At 37.0% G+C, this 27,595-nt stretch overlaps 1 long non-coding RNA gene across 1 annotated transcript; it reads left to right on the forward strand.

Annotated features, from left to right (window-relative positions):
• Positions 1–481: 481 nt before the first annotated feature.
• LOC146735108 (uncharacterized) lies at positions 482–25,767 on the forward strand. Its single transcript, XR_014931332.1, has 3 exons — positions 482–712; positions 25,521–25,624; positions 25,738–25,767. It is a non-coding gene; the product is annotated as an uncharacterized LOC146735108 (long non-coding RNA).
• The last annotated feature ends 1,828 nt before the right edge of the window (positions 25,768–27,595 follow it).

Genomic DNA, 27,595 nt, shown 5'->3' on the forward strand with positions numbered 1-27,595 from the left:
GAGATGATCACAAAATCCAACAACATAATTACTATTATTATACCTCATGACCATGACAGCCAATCAGATTATCGTATTAGAGGTTGACATTTGTGTATGTCTACCTCTTTCCATAATTGTATGTCAATCTCCATCCGGGTACCTTCTCCTCAATTTACCTGATTTACGTTGTCAGCAACCTTTATTTTATGTTTTTGTTGTATTACCTCAAACCCTGCAAATGGAAGTGTGCATGGAATCATGGGAAGAAACGCTGTGCATTGTCGTGTGATAAAGGTGATTGACAAGTCGTACTTGTTTTCAACTCTGGAAGGACAATTGGAATCTACCAGTTGTGCTGTTATTTGAATAACAAAAGATGTTTATGATCTACTGAGTTGCCTACATGACACAGCTGCTAGCAAGATCACATTCTGATTGGCTCATGTGGAAACCCAGGTTGTGACACTGAATCATGCCTATAAATTGGACAGGACAGTTGGAGTCCAGCATTTCAACTTGGTATCAAGTGTGTGCTGCTACGATGTTGTGTGCCAAGTGATACAGGCTACAACCATCATTCTGTGAGACTTGGATGAACTGCTCTGCGATCTCCTGCTTTCAGCGGTGCCCTCAAGACTACCAGCATTCCTCTGCAAGCAATACTCCTGTATTTCTTCGTTGTTGTGTTGCAGAAGCCATTGACTGTCGTCCATTATTACTTCTTGGAACTGTGAGTTATCACCAATGCACACTATATTTCTTGTAAATATATTGAGAGGTATTAAAGCCAGGAGCTTTAACTCGATATTTTGGGTGTATGTGTATTTCATTTCCAGTACTATTGTCTTGTCTACCCCATACTAGCAGTGAAAGAACCCCCTGTCCAGTGTAAGCTCTGTGGGTGGCCCTCTCAATTGCGATAAGCAGGCCTTGCACTGTGACATACGTTAATAACTTGTCAGGGGAACAAGAAACTCTGCAATATTCGTGAGCTGATTGGTTTGCCAGGTTTACGTTCACTATTTGACTATCTTATTGGAGAGAAAAACTAGGATTTCGCGCGATTTTTAGTCAAGCTTGTCGTACATTCGCCAGCGCGCTCAGCTACGCGCTTTGAGACATTCGATCCGCGATTGCGTAGTTCGTCAACCTATATAATCTGAGAGTCGTGGGCTTTGCCGTGTGACGGCATCGTTTTGGTTGATTTTGTTACGTATTTTGTGTTTTGACAGTATATTGATATATGTACAGCGTATACGAGGCGCGGAATGTAAATTTATTATTTTGTGTATACTAGAAGAAAACGTGCTAATAATTCAAAATTACGTACGTATTGGGGGCCTTGGCGTGTGTTTTTAAAATGATGTGTGCATTTTAAAAAACGGCGTGACTGTGCGTTTTAATGGTACATGCTTTAAAAAATCATGTGTGTATATTAAATGGCGTGGGTGTTTTAAAAATGACATGTGAATAGACAATTTTCCGTTCACTGCGAGAATCACGCGTTATGCGTAAAATCGAACGTAAAAACAGGACAAACAAAGGTCATAGCGTCGTAGTGGCGCCAAACATCGCGTGGGATTCGACAAACGCGAAAGTATTTTGGGGGACATTTCCATGCTTAATAATGTGCTGTCCGCATTTGATGATAGGCAATTTCGATTAAGTGAGGGTATTCGGAAGCAATATTCCTCTGTCGAAGATCGGCCGGCCGATGTAAGCTACGAAATAAAGAAATTCGAGTTCAAAATCAAATCGTTCGATTTTTACGGCAGACGTTCGACGCGCGTCTTTCATGCATCTCGCGAGATCTCGCAATTGTACGGAAAATCACCTATTCAAAATGATGTGCATCTTAAAATGACGTGTGTGTTTTACAATTGTGTGTATTTAAAAAAAACGTGTGTTTAAAAGGACATATGTATTTTAAAAATGTGCGTTTAAAAACATAACTTGTGAATAGATTTTTTTTCGTGTGTGTGTGCAAAAAACGCGTGCGTTAACCTTTTTACGCTTGTGGGGGCGCTATTTGAGAGATTTATTTCATTTGTGTGTTAAAAATTCGCGTGCATTAACCTACTCACGCCTGTGGAGGCGTCGTCTCAAGTGGTAGCCATTTTCGTTTGTGAATTTCTATAACGTCAAGGTACGTAAAAAGGAACTTGTCCAGCACGAACGTTTTATTCATTTTGCCCTATAAATTTACCGACACTGTATACCTCAGAGACCTGGTGGTTTATTCGTGTGGTTGGTTGCTGAAGACAATGCGTGGACGTCTGGTACAATGGGGCAGAACAAAGTACTCGTACTGGTCTCGCAGGCGCTCGGAACGTTTCTTGGATAATAAAAAATGACCTATAACATTTTTATTATACAAGAAACGTTCCGAGCGCCTGTGAGACCAGTATGAGTACTTTGTTCTGCCCCATTGTACCAGACGTCCACGCATTGTATTCAGCAACCAACCACACGAATAAATCACCAGGTCTCTGAGGTATACAGTGTCGGTAAATTTATAGGGCAAAATGAATAAAACGTTCGTGCTGGACAAGTTCCTTTTTACGTATCTTATTGACGTTATAGAAATCCACAAACGAAAATGGCTACCACTTGAAACGACGCCCCCACGGGCGTAAAAAGGTTAACGCACGCGTTTTTTTTTTTTTTTTTTGCACACACACACGAAAAAAACATCTTTCAAAACAGCGCCCCCACAGGCGTAAATAAGTTAATGCACGCGTTTTTTTCCTTTTTACACACGAAATTTTCATTCGACCACACACACGTCATTTTTTTTAACACACACGTCGTTTTTAAAACGCGCACGTCTACGAGGCGCGGAATGTAAATTTATTATTTTGTGTATACTAGAATAAAATTGACTAATAATTCAAAATTACGTACGTATTGGAGACCGTGGCGTGTGTGTTTTAAAATGTGTGCATTTTTAAAACTACGTGACTCTGCGTTTTAATGGTGTGTGTTTCAAAATGACTGGTGTGTGTATGTATTCATTAAATGTATGTGCATTAAAAAATGATGTGTGTATTTTAAATGGCGTTTGTATTTTAAAAAATATGTGTGTTTTATAATAACGTGTGTTTAAAAACGACGTGTGTATTTTAAAATAATGTGTGTTGAAAACTGACGTGTTTTTTTTTTAAATGACGTGTGTGAGGTCGAATGAAAATGTGTGTGTATGTAAAAAGAAAAAAAACGCGTGCATTAACTTATTCATGCCTGTGGAGGCGTCGTCTAAAGTGGTAGCCATTTTCGTTTGTGTATTTCTATAACGTCAATAAGTTACGTACAAAGGAACTTGTCCAGCACGAACGTTTTATTCATTCGGCCCTATAAATTTACCAACATTGTGTATACCTCAAAGACCTGGTGATTTATTCGTGTGAATGGTTGCAGAAGATAATACGTGTATGTCCAGGCCCATGGGGCCGAATACTGGTCTATCCGTAATAAATCGACAGGCCTCTGACAGTGTCGGTAAATTTATAAGGCCGAATGAATAAATAACACGTTCGCGCTGGACACGTTTCTTCCTACGTACCTCATTGATGTTATAGAAAAAATCATTCAAAAATAGCGCCTCCTACAGGCGTAAAAATGTTAATGCACGCGTTTTTTTTTCACACACGAAATTTCCATTCGACCTCACACACGTCATTTTTAAAAACGCATGTCATTTCAAACACACACGCCATTTTAATACACATTATTTAAAACACACACGTTGTTTTTAAACACGTCATTTTAAAAACATACACGTTATTTTTTAAATACACGTCATTTTAATACACACGTCATTTTAATACACACATCATTTTTCAAACGCACATCATTTTTCAAACACACACATCATTTTTTTAATACAATACAATACATTTAATGCACATACCATTAAAAAGCGCAGTCACACCATTTTTAAAATGCATACATCATTTTAAAACACACACGCCACGGCCTCCAATACGTACGTAATTTTTAATTATTAGTACGTTTTCTTCTAGTATACACAGAATAATAAATTTACATTCCGCGCCTCGTATGTGCGTTTTAAAAACGACGTGTGCGTTTTAAAAACGAAGTGTGTACGAGGCGCGGAATGTAAATTTATTATTTTGTGTATACTAGAAGAAAACGTACTAATAATTCAAAATTGACACGCACGCTGAATTGGACTTTTTTTTACTTCACTTCTAACCTAATATATAAGTTCAAAATCTAACATTCCCAGCACCATACTATATATTCATACAGGTTTCTTAAAAAAAATTATAATTTGTCACAATTAGACTACAAGGAATACTTTTTTTATATGCGAGAAGAAAAAAAAAAGCACAATTTTGGAGATATAAACATAATCTGAAAATTGATATAATATTCACACTAACCTGCAGTTATATCAGTGCAGGTTTATGCATCCATTGCAAAAGTAAAACATCAATAATTTATAAATAATAAACTCGCCTGTGAATCCAGATGACGGCACGATCTTTTTGATAGGGTTTCCTTTATTGAAGTACTCGAGAGCATCCCACGCAAACCATAGAGATCTTGGATGTATAACGTAGAAATCCGGTGACGGAAACACTTTTCTCCACGCTATGTACTTGTCTAACATCAATTTAACTGGTTTTAGTTGATACCACTGAAAAACAAATACTATTATTCTTTAAATCATTTATAAATGTAAGCACTCCCAGTTATAAATATAAAATCTCAAATTTGATCCTAAATTAGGCAAATTTGTAATATATGTGTTAATATTGACATTATTGATGAACAACCAAATTCATTCTTTATTCTCTATAAATAGTACTATTAAGCCAGTTGTGTTCACAAACGAAGAATCTGCCTCATTAACAGCACTAACCTTGTACAAATTACCATTATATGGTCCGGTTTGTCATGTTACCAGTTCACAAACATGGCCTCTTTGTCATTAACACTACTCACCTTATACAAATTAGAGGTATGTATGTGGGTCTAAAAACTAACTCTGCGACGCGATTGTGCGACTCTCCGAATCTCGATTATTGCACTCTGCGACAGGATCGCAATGTCACTCTGCGAAGAGCACGATTCCCATTGGTTGGTTTATCGAAAAGCGTGAATCTCAAAGGTCGATCGATATAAGGGTACACAGCATGCCTTATAGAAATGTTCAGTTTTATATGGTTATTTCGCCGACTGCTCGCTTGCTCGCTAACTACGGTAAACAAGTATTTACCGACGACATGCCGTACGGTTCGGTAATCAGCAAGTATTTAACATTGATTTATTAACATGTATAACATCCCCGGAGGGGATGAGAGGGGTTACAAAACACATGCACGTTGGTGTTGGGTGCCTTATTACGGTGTAACACCAGGGAGCTGGTAACATTAACGCCATCTTGAAATTGCAAGGCTTGAGGTATGTAAGGGTACATAAATACGTCAGTTGCGAGTGGTGAGTTGCGAGTCGCAAGTAGCAAAATGTGTCAGTTGCGAGCGCTCGAAAGTGGCAGTTGCTAGCGCTCTAAAATGGCAGTTGCGAGCGCTCTAAAATGGCAGTTGCGAGCGCTCTAAAATGGCAGTTGCGAGCGCTCTAAAATGGCAGTTGCTAGCGCTCTAAAATGGCAGTTGCTAGCGCTCGAAAATGGCAGTTGCTAGCGCTAAAAATAGCAGTTGCTAGTGGCGATTTGTATGTTGTTGCGAGTGCTAGCTACACCGGCATTGTGTGAAATAAAATCAAGTCCGATGTCCTAGCCACTTGTTTTCAAGTAACATGTACATGTGTAGCTGCGGTTCCGTAGCTCTTTGGTGCGACCTACAATCGAATTTCGACCTAACAATTTCATTTGGATGTCTTTTTTAATTTTGTAGTTGTACATCGAACATAGAGCTACGGGATCTATCACAGTTTAAAAACAGAAATCTGGCATACGTAAATTAAATCGCTTTTGCTTTCGATTACTATGGTGTGACGTACCTTTATTGTGAATTGATTGCTGGATGAATAACATACAAACTTTTGTTGCAATTTGTGTTTATAAATAAGCAATAATTTGTGATATTTTACAATTACCGCGGAAACCAAGCAAATTACGAGAAAACGGCAGCCATTGACATCCCACACTCCCTAGCACAGAATAAATGTAATCTCGTTTGGCGGTCATGTGATACAGTGGTGGAAGAATAAAACTCGCTCTTCCCGTTATTCTAATTGTTCCAAGAAAGCAATCACATACAGTATTTATAATTGTATGATTTTTATTTAATAATAGAAACTAGTTGCATAAACGCAATTTATCTACTGATTTCGGTCACGTGGTACAAAATTATAGGTCTCGCGTAATTTGCTATAAACTCTGGAATACAAAATGGCGTCTTTCGTCTTGTTATTTTTCTGCGACTCGGTGTACGGTAAATAAAGTCAATTTTTTATGACCACCGTCATCATTTCACAGCGCAAATAAGTTCTGGTCATTGTTTGGAAGTAAATAAACATAGTGAGTACTTTCGAAGGTCTTAAAATGTTATTTTCGCGACGACCAAATTCGGCATGTGGATTTTAACCGGTATTCAGTCGCACAAGGCCCCATAGCCCTATGGGCCGGCCAGAGTCAGTCGCGTAAATAATGCGGTCGGCAACATAGGGCTATGATTCCACAGCTAGTACATGTGTTGAAATGAATTTCTGAATGTCTACGATGCTATTTGTGCGTGTGTGGTACGTACACTAAACCACCGTCCCTCGTGTGTTGAGGGACGGTGACTAAATGTAGCAGTTGCGAGCGAGTCGGGCCGCTAGAACTGTGTGAATAATAAAAATAAGTCCTCGCCTCCGATGTCTTAGCGGCATATTTTCTTGTTGCGAGGATTTAAAGCGGACTTGTACTCTCGTTTCCGTAATCGCGGTTTTTTAACAGAGAAAAATACAAAATCACTGTAAACAGCGTCATATCGTCGGTTCATACGAAATATCAAATTGACCTTTGTTTGAGTTTTATGTACAGCGGACGGTACAATGCTCTGATTTTAGGTAACAGTGATATTTGTTAGTACATCCATGTTCTCACTAACAGTCTTATTTTGCGTTAAAGTGACTGTTATTGAATGTCATTTTTATGTCAGAAACGAATCATTGGAATGCAATTTTAGGGCGGCCCTGTTACACATTCAGAACGTAGGTAGGTGTCATGTTCGGGAAAATATAACAGATAAAACTGATCCCATGTTAGTCCCTTGGTGTGGTATTAATCGCATTGTAGTCTGAGGTCGCAAAACGACGAGACCGACGGCATTTTATCTTGGACCAGCATGCACATTATTGATGAAGCCGCTATGACTATGAGTCTATATTGTTTGTCAACAGTTGACGCCTTCACAAAAGGTTAAAGTGGCAATCGGTTAAATGCTGAAGAAAAGCTAATTTTAAACAGCACAACAACAACAACAACAAACGCGATGTGCTGTCAATCTCCGCCCGCGCTTCGCCTGCAAAATTTTGCATGAAGTGACCGACGACTAATCAAACTTTAGGAATAAACATTAAACTCCAATTGTTGCAGTAAAAATAACGCGAGGTGTTTTTGAATACAATTTATATACATGCATATTTATCACACATAATTTGCTTTCGGGAGTGAACCTACCACAACGGGAAACAATCGTTCCACATTGCGTTTTTTTATGTATGCCCTTTTTATAATGAAATGCTTTGTTTTGCCAGAGCCCGATTAGTACAGTGTATATAAACAAAGAATATTATTTTGACACACTTGAAGCATGGAGGTAGAAAAGAGATATCGGTAAAATGTAGGCAAGGCTTTGGCGAAATTCGAAGGAGCAACTAATATTCTTCAACCTGGTATTTTTTTATATTTTATTTTTCATTCTTTTCGTTTTTTCGAGTTTAAAAAATGTGAGCTGGCTGGAGCCTTCATCCCTTGTCTATTTCTTACACTAGATACCAGCCGATAACACCCCCCCCCCCCGCTCATAAACACTGCGTACTACAGTTGATTATAGTTCCTGGGCTCCCTGTGAATGGACGTTAGATTAATATGCATTGTATGCGACAGGAAGCTTGTCACCCGTTCTATCAGAATCGTCAACAAGAGTATTACCGGTAGTATACATATACATGGTATAAACATTGCACAAATATTAACGAAACGCGCACGGTAGTTGTGTTAGCGTTTGAGCACTGGTCTTTCCACAACATTTTAAAAGATCAAAATGGACCACCGAAATTTGGCGTTGATTTAAAAAAAATCAACCATAATTTTTCAGTAATACTGACTTATGATACTGAATTATGATACTGAATTATGATATAAAAATAATTACATTCATACCACAAACCAACGCCGTTTTTGTTTACTTTTCACAACTGTTACAAAGTATTTCATTTCTGGTGGTTAAAATACCAGCTGATCGATTGTAAACCACAAGTTTTGAGTCCGTTTATGATCTAAACGAAGGCAGACGATTGCAAACAACTGCTGTCATGGCAAAACGTTGCACGTCGTGAATGATTTTTTTTCACGGCATGCAAATTTTTTTCCTTGATGCACTCAACAAAGTCAAAGCAGACGTACAACATTCGTTGCAGAACGAGTGAAAAGTATTTCGCGTTCCACTCGCTTTGAAGTTGCCGCCTATGCTAATGAGCATAGTCTTCCGGACGAAGCCTTACAACTCCAAGATGGCGATAACGTTACACCGTAAATAGGCAGTCAAAACCAACGTGCACGTTACACTATTTAATTTTTCTAGCCAGCGGTGTGATGTATCTTAAAACCGTAAACCATGTGTCATTTGTTTGGTCCCACAATTTGTCTTCCATGTGCTTGCCGATCACCGAACAGTGCGGCATGTCGCCGGTACATAGTGTTTACACACTTATTTACCGTACCTTTCTTACCATGTTATAAGGCCTGCGGTGAACATCGACCATTGGGATTCGCGCTGTTCGACCAACTAACCAATAGGAATTGTGCTCTTCGCAGAGTGACACTGCGATCCTGTCACAGAGTGCAATAATCGACATTCGGCGAGTCGCACAATCGCGTCGCAGAGTTAGTTTTTAGACTCCCATACATGCATGCAAATTACCATTATATGGTCCGGTTTGTTATGTTACCAGTGTGGTTTTCACAAACATGGCCTCTATGTCATTAACACTATTCAACTTATACAAATTACCATTATATGGTCCGGTTTGTCATGTGACCAGTGTGGTGTTCACAAACATGGCCTCTGTGTCATTAACACTATTCAACTTATACAAATTACCATTATATGGTCCGGTTTGTTATGTGACCAGTGTGGTGTTCACAAACATGGCCTCTATGTCATTAACACTACTCACTGAATGTGTACAAAATACCATCAAATGGCTCAGTTTGCCAAGTTACTAGAGTGGGAATTCAAAACAAGGCATCTGTCGTTAACACTACTCACTGTGTACAATACGGCCCCGTTTTCCAAGCGACTGGAGTGTAATTCAAAACACGGTCTCTGTATCATTAACACTACTCACCTTGTACAAATTACCATTATATGGGCCAGTTTGCCACATGACGAGTGTGGTGTTTACAAACATGGCCTCTGTGTTGTTAATATGTGCTTCTTTATTAAAACATTTACTGTTAAATAGGTGAATTGAGGTTTTCCTTCCCACTGATTCCTCGTATCTGTCAGTGGGGGCATTGTTCAGTCGCAGAACAGCCTCATGAGCATCTAAAAAAGAAAATAACGATAATACTTGAATAGGTTCTAGAGCATGGAATGAAGTCCAAACATCACAGGAAATCGAACAAAATAAGTGCTTATTATCTTGTCCTCATATTATCTCATCCACACATTTTCCAAGGCTGCTTGTCAGCTATTTCATTAAGCACAATTTTAATCATATAACTAAGTATTGCCAAAAAATGTAAGTGACGTAGTGACAGTGACGTGGCAGAAGGGATTCCAGCCGTACAGATTCTGTAAAAGAAGAATAAGAAAAAAATAATTTTAACCTATTTCATCTCCGAATTCTGTTTCATTCATATAAAAAGAACTTAATACAACTGCACAGTGACTGTAACTATATTTCTCGTATATGTTTTTATCTGGAAAATAATTTGATATCCCCATCTCCTTAAATGGTGTTATGTTAGATGTCATTGTGCTTGGGAGGGTATTTTTCAGTCGGCATAAAACATCCTGCTCTGTCATATTCCCAAGGAATTTCTTCCCACTGTAGTGCACCCCAAATGGGTTTATTTTACTCGCAGGTTGTTCTTTAAACTGTTTGTCGTAATCATGTAGAATCTTCCTTAAATCAGGATTGCCTTGTTTTACTTGAGGCGAATCGTTTTGAATGTTACGTGCAGGGGCTAACGTAGTCCGTGATGGTGTCTGTGGAATGCTGGATCTCCATAGAAACATCAGATGGGCTGTTAAGCTGCACACAGTGATTGCAATCAGAAGAAGAAACACGCGTTTTTTCATCTTGGATTATTATACAAACTGAAATGTATGGTCTAGTATTTGATGTATATCCGTGTACAAGTATGGTAGACTAATTTTACGCAATACAGCACTGTTTTATTTTACCACTATGTACTGCCGGTGAACAGAAAATTACGGAATGATGATGCAAGATAGGATTTCACTTTGCACTTTGGATTTCATCAGATGTTTAAAATAGTACAAGGTGTTCAGTCATTCTTCATTGTATTAATCTGTGAAGAAATTGAAAAGAATAAAATAAACTGTCTATGAATCAAGATACCAGATCCCGTGGGCAAATCCACACATTGCGATTGCTATTATAGGATACATGTAAAATGAACGCAAGCACATTAAACATGTGCCAGAATTACGATTCGAAAGGTGAATAGATTGTGTTGTAGAACTGCATTCATAAGATGACATCGAACATAATGCATGGAATACACACTTCACCTTTTAGCGGCGGACAGAGGCCACAAGCACAGAAGCTGTGTGTCATTAGTGACTAAGGCAATTCCTTAAGAAACGATGCTGATGAAAAGTCTGCAAATAATGAGATACATGAATCTGAAGGACCTGTAGAGGGTGAAGCAGATAATTTATATTACATCAGGGAAGAACAAAGTCTTCTGTGTAGAAATCAAGACTAAGAAGAGCGCTTCACAGATATGGTTGGAATCAGGGATGCAGATACAGCTAGCAAGTATATTGATGTTGCTGTTGTGTGACTTGGAAGAGCCAAACCAATTGATACAGGCGATATTTGGAATTGTAACAAAATTGTGTGAAAGCAAGATGAAAAGGTACAAGAGGCAACCCCTGTCCGTGGTAAATCAAGTCAACACCCTGGTCTCCAGCAAGACCAGACAATGATGGTTAACTGGTAAAACAATGCATCTGCATGGACATTGCCATATATTATGTCAGCCCTGAACCAAACACTTTGGTCTCCAGCAAGATCAGACAATGATGGATAACTGGAAAAACAAAGACTGTATAGGCATTGCCATGTCTTATGTCAGCCCTGAACCAAACAATTCTGGTCCCCAGCAAGACCAGACAATGATGGATAACTGAAAAAACAAAGCCTCTGTACATGCATTGCCATGACTTATGCCGACCCTGAATCAACACTCTGGTCCCCAGCAAGACCAGACAATAATGGATAGCTGGAAAAACAAGGCCTTTGTCTGTGCATGAGCATTGCCATGTATTATGCCGACTCTGGACCAACACTCTGGTCTCCAGCAAGACCAAACAGTGATGGATAACTGGTAAAACAAGGCATCTGCATGGACATTGCCATGTAATATGTTAGCCCTTAAGCAAACACTTTGGTCCTCAGCAAGACCAGACAATGATGGATAACTGGAAAAACAAAACCTCTGTACATGCCATGACTTATGCCGACCCTGAATCAACACTCTGGTCTCCAGCAAGACCAAACAGTGATGGATAACTGGTAAAACAAGGCATCTGCATGGACATTGCCATGTATTATGTCAGCCTGTGAATGGGCATTGCCACCTCCTTGCCGGCCATGAGACACAAACTTTGATCTCCAGCAAGACCAGACAATGATGGATAACTGGAAAAACAAGGCATCTATTTATGCATTTCCATGACTTATGCTAGCACTTGAACTCGATTCCAATTAAGCAATGTCAGATATTAAAAAGGTAGTATGATTAGACCATATATGTCAACTTGATGATAATATTGATTATAACATTTTGGTATGTTTTATTTTTACACTTGTACTTGTATGACTCAAACTGGAAATATGAAATTATACATAGAGGCCATAATTGTTCAATTTTATCATGGTAAACCAGCAAGACTATATATAGCCTGGCTAACTTTACAGTTTTATGAGATTTTTGAAGGAGAAATTTATTATTGGACTAATGTGATGGAATTAATCACTACAAAAAAAGGTGCTTATATTAATTTGTTCAGGATTATTAAATCAACTAATGAATAGCCTGGTCTATGTTGCTATGTTTCTAGACAAACAACAAACTTGAAACAAAAAAGAAACCATTCGATCTAAACAACCTGCGTCCCTGAAAATCTAGTCTTGTTGCTCTTTCGGTTCTGAGTGAAAAAATGTTTATTTTGGGATGTATATCACTCAGGTGATGTAAAATTAATGATAACAGCCAAGGGGGGTGAGGAATTACATTTCAAATGTATATATCTTGTATCTATAAAAAATATTCAATTCAGACGCCATTTTGTTGAACTGTTAAACTTACACTGCCGCATCTCCTCGAATATATGCTATTCACCGTTCAAAAAGACTGGCTTGTCACATGAATACAATGTGTGTGTGCTTAGCACGAGAAAGACAAATAAAAATTTGTAAACTCGCCTAACAACTTCAGAATGTTTGGCACAAAACCATGTTTATAATGTCGTAAATTATGATAGATAAAATGTTTACTGCACGTGCAGTTTTACGTACGACTTCATTTCTGTCTTATTCTCAACTACATGGATGAACTTTACACACATTAGGAAACACTGTAATTTTTAGAAATTATAACTGAAGTAATTAATGTAAAAAGTTCCAAAGTATTTCACTTCTTGTATAATAATTTATTTTTGCTGAAAGGATGGTCAGTGACAATAAAATTCACCGAATATACCTGTTTATACTACATTTTACATTCAACTTCAATATCGATAATCAGTGAAAATAAACTTCATAGAAAACATCCAAAAAGTCTTTCCAGCGAAATTAATTAATTCGTAATGGTTCCAGTGTTTTTGTTATGAAAGGACTTGAGACGATGGGTGCACGTTATATTCGTGCATGCAATAATCATCTCCATGACAAATTGGTATGATCCAATTTTTGGCATCATGTATTTATCACAAATTAAATCACGCTTTATTTCACTTTAAATTAATATACCTTGTAAAATATGTGCCAGTTACTGTTATTATTTCACTGTCTAGTCATGTGATACAATTCCTTCAACTAGATTGACCATATCGTATATCAATTCACTTGATTGAATTAATATGTGTATAGTGCACATCTATTAGACGTACATCTCCATTACAGGTACATGTACCATATTTGCTCTATTAGAATTGCATCTCCAATAGAGGTGCATGTACCACATTTGCTCTATTAAAAGTACATCTCCAATAGAGGTGCATGTACCATATATGCTCCATTAGAAGTACACCTCCAGTAGAGGTGCATGTACCATATTTGCTCCATTAGAAGCACATTTCCAGTAGAGGTGCATGTACCATATTTATTGTATTATAAGCACATCTCCAGTAAAGGCGCACGTACCATAATAGCTGTATTAGAAGCACATCCCCAATAGAGGTGCATGTACCATATTTTCTCTATTGCAAGCACATCTCAAGTAGAGGTGAATGTACCATATTTTTATATCAGAAGCACATCACCAGTAGAGGTACATGTACCATATTTGCTGTATTAGAAGTTCATCTCCAGTGGAGGTGCTTCTAATACAGCAAATATGGTACATGCACCTCTACTGGAGGTGTACTTCTAATACAGCAAATATGGTGCATGCACCTCTACTGGAGATGTGCTTCTAATACAGCTGATATGGTACATGCACCTCTATTGGTGATATGCTTCTAATACAGCTGATATGGTACAAGTACCTCTACTGGAGATGAACTTCTAATACAATAAATATGGTACATGCACATCTCCAGTAGAGGTGCATATTCCATATCAGCTGTATTAGAAGCACATCTCCAGTAGAGGTGCATGCACCATATTTGCTGTATTAGAAGCACATCTCCAGTAGAGGTACATACACTATATTTGCTGTATTAGAAGCACATCACAGCTCTATAAGCTCCAGAAGAAAAAAACGTTAAAAAAGGTCGTTTTCCCATCGGAAAATACCGTACGGTCGGAAATTAAGCTATAAACTGTCGATTAAAAAGTGGGGCAAAATGAGACCGCATATTTACATATGCTAATTGCTGCGTTTCAAGATATTGCTGAACGGAAAAATGTCTTGTGTCCATAAAAACGAATATACAGACGAATTAACAAACAATACATGTACAAGTTTTATCCAAGTGACGTCAGAGATCATTCAGCGACGTTTGGCACCGGGAACAACGCAGTCTTGGATACATTCTCGGCGAAATCACGGTCGATTACTTGTCTTGTATGCAGAAAAGTACTCAATATTCAAAGCTAAATAGTTTTTCACCCGACGATTTAAAGTTTTTATGGGTTGCGTGCAGTCAGTCAGTTAAGGTGAGATATTTATTTTTATTGTGCGCCAATGTGCGTTCGTGAAAAAAGTCATGCTTACATTTTTTTACATTTCCATTATTTATTTAGATGATGTAAAACTTGGCCAAAAGATTTCGTTTTTACATGGAGGTAAAATACTGTGGAATACTTTATTTTCGCTGGAATTAGTTTTCACTGAAAAGGCTTTTTGGGCGTTTTGTGTGGAATTTATTTTCACTGATTTTTTTGATGAGTTTAATGTGAAGTATAGGAAAAAAAGTATATTCGCTGGATTTTATTTTCACGGAAACATCCCTTTAGCGAAAATAAATTCCAAGCGAAAATAAAGTATTCTACAGTAGGTGGATTCTACTTATGGTCGGTGGGTGTAGATCGATTAATATAGCAATTTTGTCACCATTATTATTTATTAACATCAAAATGATAATTACAGCCTACAGCCTTTTCATGAATATACAAGCAGTATACTGTTATTTTACTGTAGTTTAAATTGGCGTAACCTCCTTTTAAAAATAAACTTCCCTGTTTCATTGTGTATTTATATTTTTTTTATAGTTCCAGAATATGAATCAATAGGGTTAATCTAGTCTCCGAACGTATACGGATATTCAAAAAAAAAAAAAAAAAGATATAGGACTTGTTTTCATGCTGCTTAAGTTAAGAGACATTTCGTTTCGTTTCCAAAGGCGAACTGTGTTTCTGATTGCGGACTGCAATGTCATATATGTATATTTACTGAAGGGTTAATTAAATAAACTGTCGAGATGGTAAAAAAAGAAAATATGTAGTATTCTCGTGTTCTTTGCTTTGTTTGTACTAAATAAAGCATAACTTAATATTAGTCAAGTAACTTTTTTGAAAATAGAATGAGTATTACTTCTTAATTTTCTTATAAAATGTGTTTAATACACAATAATACACGCGGATTCATACTTGTCAACACTATCAACTTCATATTATTTATTGCTCGGATATATCTATAGTCGGCACTATATATTTATAGTGCTGAAAAACACGCCATTTTTTTAAACAAATCCTAACAACATGTTTGGTAAAATGTTTGATTAGGAATTCACCAGAAAAGATTTGTCTGGGTTGTTTCCGTACATGACATGACAGCCTGAATTATTTTTGTTTCAAGATAATTTACCGAAAACTGAAGTCGATAATTGAACGCATCCAAGGGTTTCAAAATGTACCAGAATAGGTATATTTGGCAATTTTCCCTCCCAGATATAACACCTCGTCATTTACTGGTTATTTTGTTATGATAATTTGGTGAAAACGTTGCTTTACGTTGAAACTGAGGCTTAACGCACCCATAAAAAGCAGTACTGTTTTGAATCAAATCAGCACCTGAAGGGGAATATTTGAGTTTGTTATATGAGATATGGAGTTTGTGAACTCACCAAATAGTGTTAACTTATCGTCACCACTTTGTAGAAATGTAGATAAGCACGACTGACCAAGATGACTGACCGACGACGAAGACCGACGCCAACCACCCATATAAAATCACTCCCGTCTTTTTATGGGGAAGGGTTCATGGCTCTCGTGGTATTCGTAATGTAGTTACATAGGCCAATCAGATCCGCTAATATGTAAATATAAATACTGTGGCGTACTGTGGGTATAGTAGTTGTATTGAACGTCCATTAATGGAGAGGTCACAATCAATATCAAAGTCATAAAACATCAAGACAATTGAATGTTATGTGATGAATTTGTTTGCACGTATCTGTTAATCGACTTAATTAGCTGATTACTAGCGAATGGTTGTGTTATGTCGGTCATCGTTTCGGCCCATTTGAGGTTCTGGACGGAAATTGGTTCAGTGATTTGGAACTAATTACGAGATAACCGTCGTTATCCGGACTACTATTTTTGACAGTTAGTAATTATAATAATTTTTATTAATTGTATAATGGCCTCCGGCCCATTACAATCATACAAATTAATTATTGACAAGAAATAAATTTACATTACAAAATATGTATGAAAATATAGACGAAGAGTGTGTCAATACATAATATAAGCCCTATATAATAATGTGATGGGGATATTTATATATATACATACAAGCTAATTAGGTTATTCTCATTTGATCTTTGATTAAAAAACACTTATAAATAGAGCTAACGAGTTAATGATTTGGCTTTTAGAGGAACTTAATAGTTGTACTAGAGTATTCAAATTTGGGGGTTGTGTCTCATTTGGAAGATACTTTTTCTTGATTGTGTCCCATGCAGTGCATTTTAGTAAAAAATGATATTCATCATCAATTTCTTGCAGGCACAAATGACAAATACGGCTCTCCCTAGGGATATTATGTCTGCCTCTTTCTATTTCTATGGGATGGCACGCACATCTTAATCTTGCTATTGCTCTGCGCAATTTTAATTCTGGCAATGACACATAGTTTTCAATCCCAAAATTAGTTTTGTATTGCCTATAATACTGCGTTTTTTCGCCAGTACGAACGTCTATATACCAATCTGTAATTCCAGTATCTTTGACCCGTTCACCCGTACAGTTAGTATTCGCAGTTATTAATGTAGTGAACGACTAATCAAAAGATATGACGTGTTAAGTACTTAGTGTGATTGGCTTTATGATTGATGGTTACGCCTTAAAGTCTTTTAACTGCTTTGAAATTGGTTAAGGTTTTGAAAGTGAATAAAGTTGTTTCAGTTGGTCTTGGCGAGAACACCAAGAGAGACGCAGTCCTGGAGAGTCTTGGGGCGAGTCTTGACGCAGTCTAGAGGCAGTCTTGGGTCAGCCTTGCGATAGTCTTGGGGACTTTTCCCCAGGGCGCTGTGTCTTATAGAGTGCTCGACTGACCGACTAAGACGAGAGTTGAAACGTATTTCGGTGTGTGTGTCTTATTTGACAGTAAAGTTTAAGTGACTTTCCCGATCCCGCACCTCAAGGGGACGCGATATAGAGGCCAGACGAGATTCCCCCCTGGCACGTGTGGAGAACCCCAGAGGAGGAAGAATATCCCCCGTGATAGTTAGGTAACGCTTGGTAACCTTTTCAAAACAAACTAGTATTACTGGGACTTTCATTTGAATGTATCCAAGGCTGGTAACACGCTAATTTTCCCAATAAGGAGTGACCTCACTCCATAAAATGCGTCTTCGCTCAAAAGTATCCAAGGCTGGTGACAAATGTTTGAAACCACTACAGCTCAGACATATTTACCATACCTAAGCCTAACCCTGGCCTATGTGGTTTAATTGTCGTTTTGAATGACGTATGAATAATTAATATTATATACTAGTAATGTACGTTCCCATTGCTATTTACATATGACCCTGGTCTATGTGGTGCTTTAATTGTCGCATTAAATGGAATTTTAGTAATTTAATATATGTATTCAGGTAGGCTCATATGCGAAAATGCTGGGGTTTATTTTGATTGCTCGTAATAGAAATGTTTTAGATCGTACCACATCTTCAGGAACTACTGATTGACCAATTTCAACGCATTCAAATGTTTTCCGCACGCAAGCGTGAACAAATACCACAATTCGGTCGCCCAGGCGTTTTTAGTGGAGCTGTGGCTATTTTAATGTGTTATAAATCACTTGCACAGTTTACAGGCGCCCTCGTAGTTTACTAGTATTTACAAGCTGATAATACTATTAAATACAGGAGCATCAATGTATATAGCGATCCAGCACAGGGAGCCCAGGAATTATAATAAACTGTACGCAGTCCCTATGAGCGGGGGGGGGGGGGTATCGGCTGGTATCTAGTGTAAGAAATAGACAAAGGATGACAGCTCCAGCGAGCCCGAATTTTTAAAACTGGAAAAAAGCAGACGAAAAAATGAAAAATAAAATCTGTAATAAAATACCAGCTTGAAGAATATTGGCTGCTCTTTCAAATTTCGCCAAAGCCGTACCTATATTTTACTGATATCTGCAGAATAAATCAAGAAAACTACACAAATTGACTTCATTTATGAATAATTAACGCTTGGCCCGAAAGAACGGCACAGTTGGAGCGTGGCCTATTCAGACTGTGTCAACAATCAATCATAAGACTGCTGACAACACAAACCAGTGACTGTATCAGCAGTCTAAAAATAAACATGTGCAATGGGTTGTTGCAAAGTATTCAAACATGTATGCTTTTCATTCCCCCAGCCAGGGCTCTGTACTTTTCACTTATAATTTATGTCACAATATATTCGAACGTGGCTTGTCAAAATTACAAACCGAACATAGCATTCCCCTTCAATTTTCAAATCAGAAGCGTGAATCCGATTGGGGTTAGGTCGCACTGTATATTTTAATGTGTATTGTGATAGTACTTTCGTAGTATTTTGATACCAGTCCACTGCATCGAAATACAGCCTATTAAGTTATGTACGCATTATAATCCACCAATACTGCAGTTTTTAGACCTGGTCGAATAAGAGCAATACACCGCCGTGTCTGACTCCATTAATATTCATTTATCTGAGTAACTCGTTTTTCGTTTAGTAATAATTAATTTAGTTGCATCTCGTTATACAGTACTATTAAAAGCAGGCGGTAGCTGCTCTAAAGGCATGTAAAACACTACAAAACAGTTTGATGAAGAACCTACTCTCTCTTCATTAAATCTCACCTAAAGGCCCACATGTAAAGCATATTGCAGCACAGAATTTTTTTTTTAAATATTTTAGATTCGATTTAATCGACAAGTACAGTTGTATAGTTCATACACAATTTGTGTACATAAGTAAAATACAAAAAATATTATGACCGTGGATATTCAATTATGTGCATGTAATGTACTTTTCTGCTGCAATCCATATGCTACCCTGTCCTACACATAAGTGCTGTTTTGTCGCTGTGAATGCAGTAGGATAGCAATTGTTAATGTACTGTGCATTGGAAAACCATGCACACACTGGTAATCAGAGTGTAATCCAGTTACCATGAGCACAAATATCTCAGGATTTATTATCAAATCTGTGTAGTAACCACATCATATACCTGTAAATGCAGTATGATGACAATTGTTAATGTACACATGTGCACATGATCCTGGCATATGTGGTGCTATAATTGTCACTGTGAATGGAGGAAAATAATGCTTATAATGTACTTTTTCACAGCTATTTAGACATGACCCTGGACTATGTGGTTCTTTAATTGTTGCCATGAAAGGAGTATAAATCAAATATATACTGGTAATGTACTTTGCACTGCAATCTACACATGACCCTGGCGTATGTGGTTCTTTAATTGTTGCTGTGAATGGAGTATGAATAATCAAATATATACTGGTAATGAACTTTGCACCGCAATCTACACATGACCCTGGCCTATGTGGTTCTTCAGTTGTTGCCGTGAATGGAGTATGAATAATCAAATATATACTAGTAATGTACTTTGTACCGCAATCTACACATGACCCTGGCTGATGTGGTTCTTTAATTGTTGCCGTGAAAGGAGTATGAATAATCAAATATATACTGGTTATGTACTTTGCACTGCAGTCTACACATGACCCTGGCTTATGTGGTCCTTTAATTGTTGCTGTGTTTGAGTCTATGGATATGTCCAGCAGCAGCTTCTTGCATAAATATACTTTTTTATTATAGTCATAGTATTATATACAGAAATTAAAGTTGTTGCAACTTTAACTATTTCTCCAAGATTTTAATTTTCTGCTTCCCTACTTGCATTAAGTTACCCAGGTAAAGATGGCCGACAATGAAACAATTCAGTGAAATTTGTTTTCAAAACAGTAAATGCATTATTGTTTTAATTTCGCTGTGTGTAAGATGCACTAAATTAAATCCATTTCATTAGAACATTATTTTACTGAAAAAACTGAATTTTCAATCCAGTAAGAATGCTTAATAATCCATATAATGAATATTGATGATTATACTGTATAAACGATCTGAAAAAAACAACAGAATACACTGGGCAAAATCGTTGATAAACGATTGTACACGCAGATATACATTTTGTGTATATTCACGGTATACGTTCTGTTTACGTAGATGATTACGTACACAAATCGTGGAATATACGTACATATGCGCGACGTATTTTATGTTTTTTTTTCACCCATGCCCGCCTCGAGTGGCACGCAGCGTATACGTACGTATTTTACATTCATTCTTGTAGTACAATTTACGTTGTTTTACGAAGTCTGTATATTTCCGTATACGTGGGGAATAATGTGCGCGGGGCATTTTCCGGTCTTATTTGGGATCACCTGTGAGTAGCGATCGCGGCCGCCAGTACTTATTATAGATAATTACCGGAACTGTTGGGTCGCAAGGCGTCTTGAATCGATCTAAAAACGTCTCCTGTGTTGTCGAATACATGTAATTGAGAAATGGCGGCGTACAGATACAATTTGGAAACGGTTGTTACTAATTTCTAAATTAGAAAAAAAAAATTCTGACTGAAGTATAACATCGCTTTGATATTAACGAGACGTCTTACACTTGGGAATTCGAACACAAGACAGGAAATTGCACAATAGATTATACGTTGATTAATTGCAATATCATTCGCAAGCCTGAATGAATGCGAACAATACGAGAAGTTAAAATACTTCGGGTCGTGTGCGTGTTTCTCGAGGCCGGCCTGTGGTCTCATACACGTGAATATTGGTCGATCGGTTCCGGTACGAATGGCATTTTGGTAAAACTAGCCACCAAGGACATACCAAGAAAGTGAAATCAATTCTTACTAAGACACATGTAACAAAATTGGTCGAATTTGCCGTCATCGTCATTTCTAGGGATCGTTTGATCACGGAGATTCATTTCTATTCTATTTACCATCGTACGCTACGTTATTTTCGGGATACGATCTATATCACCACATACACTCGGAACACATAACAGTGAACAACGCTAAACATATCAATTTCATTTCAAATAACTATGAATATTCTGGCTAGTACTCTTTGAAATGACGTTTCAGATTTGCGAACACAATTCTCATTGTCTTCGTTGAACCATAGAATTCTATGGTTGAACCTGCTATGTGGTACTTGGCAACGCATTAGGAACTGTGTAAATGTTTGTGAAAAATAGACTGACGGTTCAGGTGTTAGTGCATTCACATCACGTGACATCGATTGACATCAGTTAATTGTTCAAGCTTAGCAACGCAACGGTTTACTGGTTCATGTTTTTTTTTTACCTTTATTCAACAAAATTCTAATTTTAACTTTATTTATTGTCATTAATACAACATTGAATTCATAGTCGCATACATCTACTGTTCACTGCAGCGAGAATTGCAAAGAAAGAATTCATATTGTTTAGAAGCCTATTTATACATGGGTCACGACGACCCTTTTCCGAATTTGTCTGTAAACTTGTATTTTGTTATCAGGTTTCATTTACATATGAAAATAAATGTTTGTCTCTTACTATCATTTGAATTCCTAAATAAATTTTACTAGAAATTTCCCGTTTTCTATAGTCTATGGTGTACGCGAGAAATACTCGTTCGGGTATATGTATTCATTTCAGCTTTGTGGTAGTATTTCACACCCTCACTAACAAAATGCTGTACGCTAACGTGATTTTTAACCACTGAAGTGACGAGGACTTTTGAAATCAGTTATGTAATTGTTGCATTAATCCAGGAACAAGATGTCCCATTTCCATCGTAGTTGTCGATTGTCGGACGTTCAGGCTGATCTCAATCCCCATCTCATCTTCACCAAGTCGAAGTTTATTTGAAAGTGTTGATAGATCTCGCCCACAGTCTTAAAGCACATCGGATCACCAAAATATGCGATATTTAGTTACAATAGTAAATCGTTTGCGCAAGGAAGTCATGGCTCCATCAAAACAGACAGAAGAAGCAAACGTGCTAATTTAGAAACCGAAAGCAAGTCACCATTAGAGAATAATATCGACCCTTTTAGAAGTGCTGTAAATCAGCGTGCCCGGATTGACTCTGCCGTATTTGTAAGTTGTGTTTAACTTTCAGTCGATGTAGCGTGTCGAGCTGTGTCATTCCCGACACGCATAGAAAAGTCATTGTTCAATTTTTCACACTTAGTTCATACCATTTCATTGTAACTATTGTAACTTGTATTCAGTGGATCAATTTTGATTATAACCTGTAAATCGCTATATACGCAATTTAATTTTGTGTGTCAGAAAAAACGTAAGTATGCGAAAGTCGAAAATTGATGTCCGATCACAGTCCCTCTATCGGGACTGTGCCTGAACCAATCACAAACAAGAACAGACAATGAATATTCGGATTAACACCTCTGTCTTCCCACGCTGACCAACGTTCTCCCACACCACGGTTACTAAAAACCGTGCCCACACTAACGAAAAAATTGTTTCTCTTCTACTGACTTCCTGTTCTTTGAGAATGATATTTTATTTTTATTGAAAAAAAACACCCAAAACATGTAAGACTGTAAGCAAGTGTAAGTGGATGTAGTCATATAGTACTAATACTTCATACCAGCTTGCATTTTAGCAACAGTTTTATGTGGCATAATATTTGGGGCAAACATTTGAAATCACGGGGCATATGACCATTGTAATTATATTTTTTTTCTTATTTACTAGTATTTTAAAAAAAAAATTATGAATGTAACAAAGTTTGTTCCAGCTACACCTCGCGTGCATTTGTTATTCTCGGTGATTGCTTTACGTTTTTTTTCAAAAAAAATTCCACCCCTGTAATTTTAAATATAATATATGGAAATATACGGAAAAAATAAAATACATAAGTTATTACTACAATGGTTAGAACGTTTTGATTTCGAGCAGGGGGTAGGTTTAAATCTCATTGCCCACTGTTTATTCGAAAATATATTGAGTAAATAAAAACTGTCCAGGTCACCAAACATTATAATATAACGCCTTTTCCTATTCAAATTTGCCTGACAAATGTCAATTAAGGTAGTGAGAAGGTTTTGTGACGTTTTTAAATATAACATTCTCTGTCTGTTGTCTTGTTCAGAACAGTAATTTAGGTTATATATATCAAAAGACTAAGTATAGAGGTGCAAGTTCGCACAAACTGGACAGACATTGTTTACATAATTATCACGTGACATCAAAAATGGCGAACCTTGTAAAAATGACTAAGTCCGCGATTGCGAGAGCACACTGCGAATTTCCTGGTGAAATTTACGTCATGCATTGTCCGTAATCAAGTCCATTGAAATGCGTCTCCGATAATCAAAAGACCTATTATTCCGATTTCTATGCAGGTTTGTTTTTTTGTCCCCAAATTATTTCATACTTGGCACCTTTAACAGACTATTATTCTGTGACAAAGCATTTTTTTAAAAAAACCCATACATATTTCGCACCATCATTATCTTTTGAACGATAACTGCGAGTTTGAATGTCCTAGTCCGAACGCACTTGATTTGGCGGCGGTCCCAATGAGTCGTACTCGATCAAAACTTCAACTCGAGAAAAACGCGAAAAACAGTTTTGGTTAATAGAACACTGTAGATTTGCTGCATTATTATAAATATACACTAAAAATGGCCAAACATATTAACCACTGATATCATAGAACTCCTAAAGAGTGTCAGATAATGAATAAATTCAAGCTCGAGCGTGAAAAATGAAGACAACTGCTGGCATTTGAGTCCGTACTCCAGGAACGTTCGGGTTTTCCATTGTTATGCAAACGAACAACGAGGGATAATCCTCTGACAAACATTACTGTCCCACTGTACACGCTGACAGTTTACAAACAAGCTAATCCTTCAAGTGTCTCTGATAAGACATCTAAAAACGGTTTTCATGGTGAAACAAAATGGCCGATGTTTGAAAAAAAATTGCTGTGTCAGAGTGCGACACTGAGTGGCAGATTTGTCTTTGCCTCGTCTGTCAACGCTTTCTTTCTTTTCTTCGCCATTGCGTTAGAAAAAAAAATGTATTAGTAAAATAGAATATTGACTTTATTGATATTTAAAAGAAAGTTGTGCAAAGTTACAGTACTCCTTTCGCACAACCTCCCGCCCGCTTCCGCTTTCCAATCACTTTTTTCTCTCGCTTTTGCGACCGCTTGTTGAATTCGACCGGACAATTTCCGCTTTATTTTCGGCCGCGCAAACCCCGAAATATCACCGCCCACCTGCTCGCTCGCGCGCATTTAAAATTCAGACTAACAGAATAATTTCCGAGGTTCACATTGTCTTATAATTGTCTTTCTGGTTTTTATAGATGTTGAACAGCTGGCAAAAGTTCAAATACTTTTTGTTTTAACTATATATAATTATATGCACGCAACCTGACCCTTTGACCTCGATTTGGCTTGGACTGAATATTTTATTTTAAACAATATTCTGACGTGAAATACAAAATGTATTTCAACACAAGTACGACATGGTTGTCTGGGGTTTCTTTCCTGATTGTTGAGTCTTCGCAATGTGTTTTGTATAATTATTGTTTTCCCCGGTGCTGAAGGACCGTAAAGCTAAATGGCAGTTACATGCATGAGCTGAGTGAAAGAAAACATTTCTAGGCCTAAAATAAAACCTAATATTACACCTCTTTGTGTACTTGTTAATTTTACATATGTTTGTCATGACAGTATGTTTGTAAATATGTAGAAAAATCTCGTCTTTCGTTGATAATTTCGATTGTTTGTTTGGAATGTCGACCCCCGTTGGTTTCTCCATACTGAGTTTAGGAAGGGCGTCGATCAACACCGTGACAATCAGCCGAGAGAAGACAAACATTGACCGTAATTCATGGGGATCATGTCCGTAATTTTGTTACATATTCTCTTTTAGGTACTGTTATCAGAAAACGACAGAGAGGAAAGATAGTGTTTTAGACAGCTTGGGAAAAAACAAAGAAAGGACTAAAGAACAAATAAAGATCAAGGAGGAGATGAGCAAGTGTTAATTTATAGTTTTTATAATTTTGAATTCGTTTTATTCAAGCTTGTTAAAATAGCAGTAATAATAAATATATTGTTAGTTGTAAATATTATTTCTATCATTGTAGCTGACGGAATGCCGGGAAAAAGAAGTTAAAGAGGAAGAAAAAGAGATGTGGGAGACGGTGACGAAAGTTATGGGCATTATGATGTCAGATGAGGAAGACGGCGAAGGAGATTAGAAAGGAATGTTCATTGTGAGGTCTCCGACATTCAGGTCATGGCACTGAACGACTTGTTTTTGGATTAAGACAACCGAGTGGCAAGGAGGCAACCGACCCGCATGCTTCAGAAATAAGTAGGACCACCATGTACCCGTCAAACCCCACGTGATTGTCCTAAGTTTTGATGACCAACGTGATTTTATTCTGATTCCTACCCAAATGAATCCTTTCAATATTTTTAGCTTATTACTGGAATTTTATTTCTTTTGTTTTATTTCATTGAATTTATAAATTACTTAACATTAAATACATTAATTGTTAAATTTCGTAATTTCACCTTCAATTCAATTGACATTAAAACCCCATATAATTTATTTATGTATGTCGAGGAAGATTTGTGTACTTTAAAGTGTGTGTATTGTTATTAGAAATAAATACTAAAGCACTTGAATCACAAATGTCTGTCTTTTATTCCCACCTTTGCAATTACACAAAAACAACTCCTCAATATTAATTAACACGAAATTGCATTAGTTGCAATGTGTTATCGTTGACCGAGATCTACTGTAAACGTTATTTCCAATTATAAACTGTTCACGTTGCACTAATCCTACTTGTGTTGATTTCCATTCTTGCTTATTTCACGAATATCGAGTGGCCATATATTTCATTGTGAATCACCTTCCGCGTTTGATTTCACACTAGAAATTTCAGCAAGTACCACTGCCAGTACAGCTACTAAATTCACCACATCTTCTGCAGCAGAGAGGTTAACGCAAATCACAGCATCAAAGCAAATATACTGTTTACAAAAGACATACAAAACCAAGAGATGATTATAGTGACACACTGCCATAGGAAGTAGGACATATATTCTTTTAGTAACCATGGACATATACGGGGTATAAACTTCAAAAACGTTCATTTCGAACCTCAAAATTCATTCTCTGGTACAACGCGGTGCGGTCCATTGCAAAGATCATTAAACGATCTTTCTTCTGGACTAAAAACAGTACTAGCAAGATTTCGAAACACTACAATATTGCAAAAATACAGCTTGCATTACTATAAATATTTGTATAACCAAATAATTCACTATTAATAGAGAAGTAAAACAGGGATGTGTAATTAACCCAACTCTTTTCAACATTTTTATAAATGAATTAAAAGATAGTTTGGATAATGCCAATACTGAATCACCACTCCTAAATAATAACACTGTTAACTCTATTTTAGCCATCACTTTCACTACCTAGGCTGGCTGGTCTACAGACATCATTATTATTGCAATAAGGGGAAATTGAGTGTGAACCTTTCAAAAACTCAAGTTGTTATCTTCGATTCATGAACATTGAGAAAAAACTACCAATTCAGTTTGGGAAATGATAACATTCAAACAATTCAAAGTAAATAAAAAAAATCCTGTAACTTAGCATCAAGAGCAGAGGTGGGTCATTATCCACTACTGCTCAGTGCAAAAGTTCAAGCTATTAATTACTGGTTGCATATAAAGGAACTCCCAGATTATAATCTTACAAAACAGGCATACCTAGAACAAACACAACACAAGACTATACAATACAAATGGCTAAATGCAATATTGAAAGACAATTCACTAAACTTCATAAAAGAAAAAACACTCACTATGAAACAAAAAAATCAAATTATTCAAATTTTAAAAACTTCCCTTGAAAATAAATATGCCAGTTTCTGGAAAGAAATGATTCAAAAGGAAATAGCAAACTGAGAACATACTCTAAAT

Source organism: Saccoglossus kowalevskii, chromosome 13, assembly GCF_978046115.1.
Source record: "Saccoglossus kowalevskii chromosome 13, keSacKowa6.1, whole genome shotgun sequence".
Lineage (NCBI taxonomy): Eukaryota > Metazoa > Hemichordata > Enteropneusta > Harrimaniidae > Saccoglossus > Saccoglossus kowalevskii.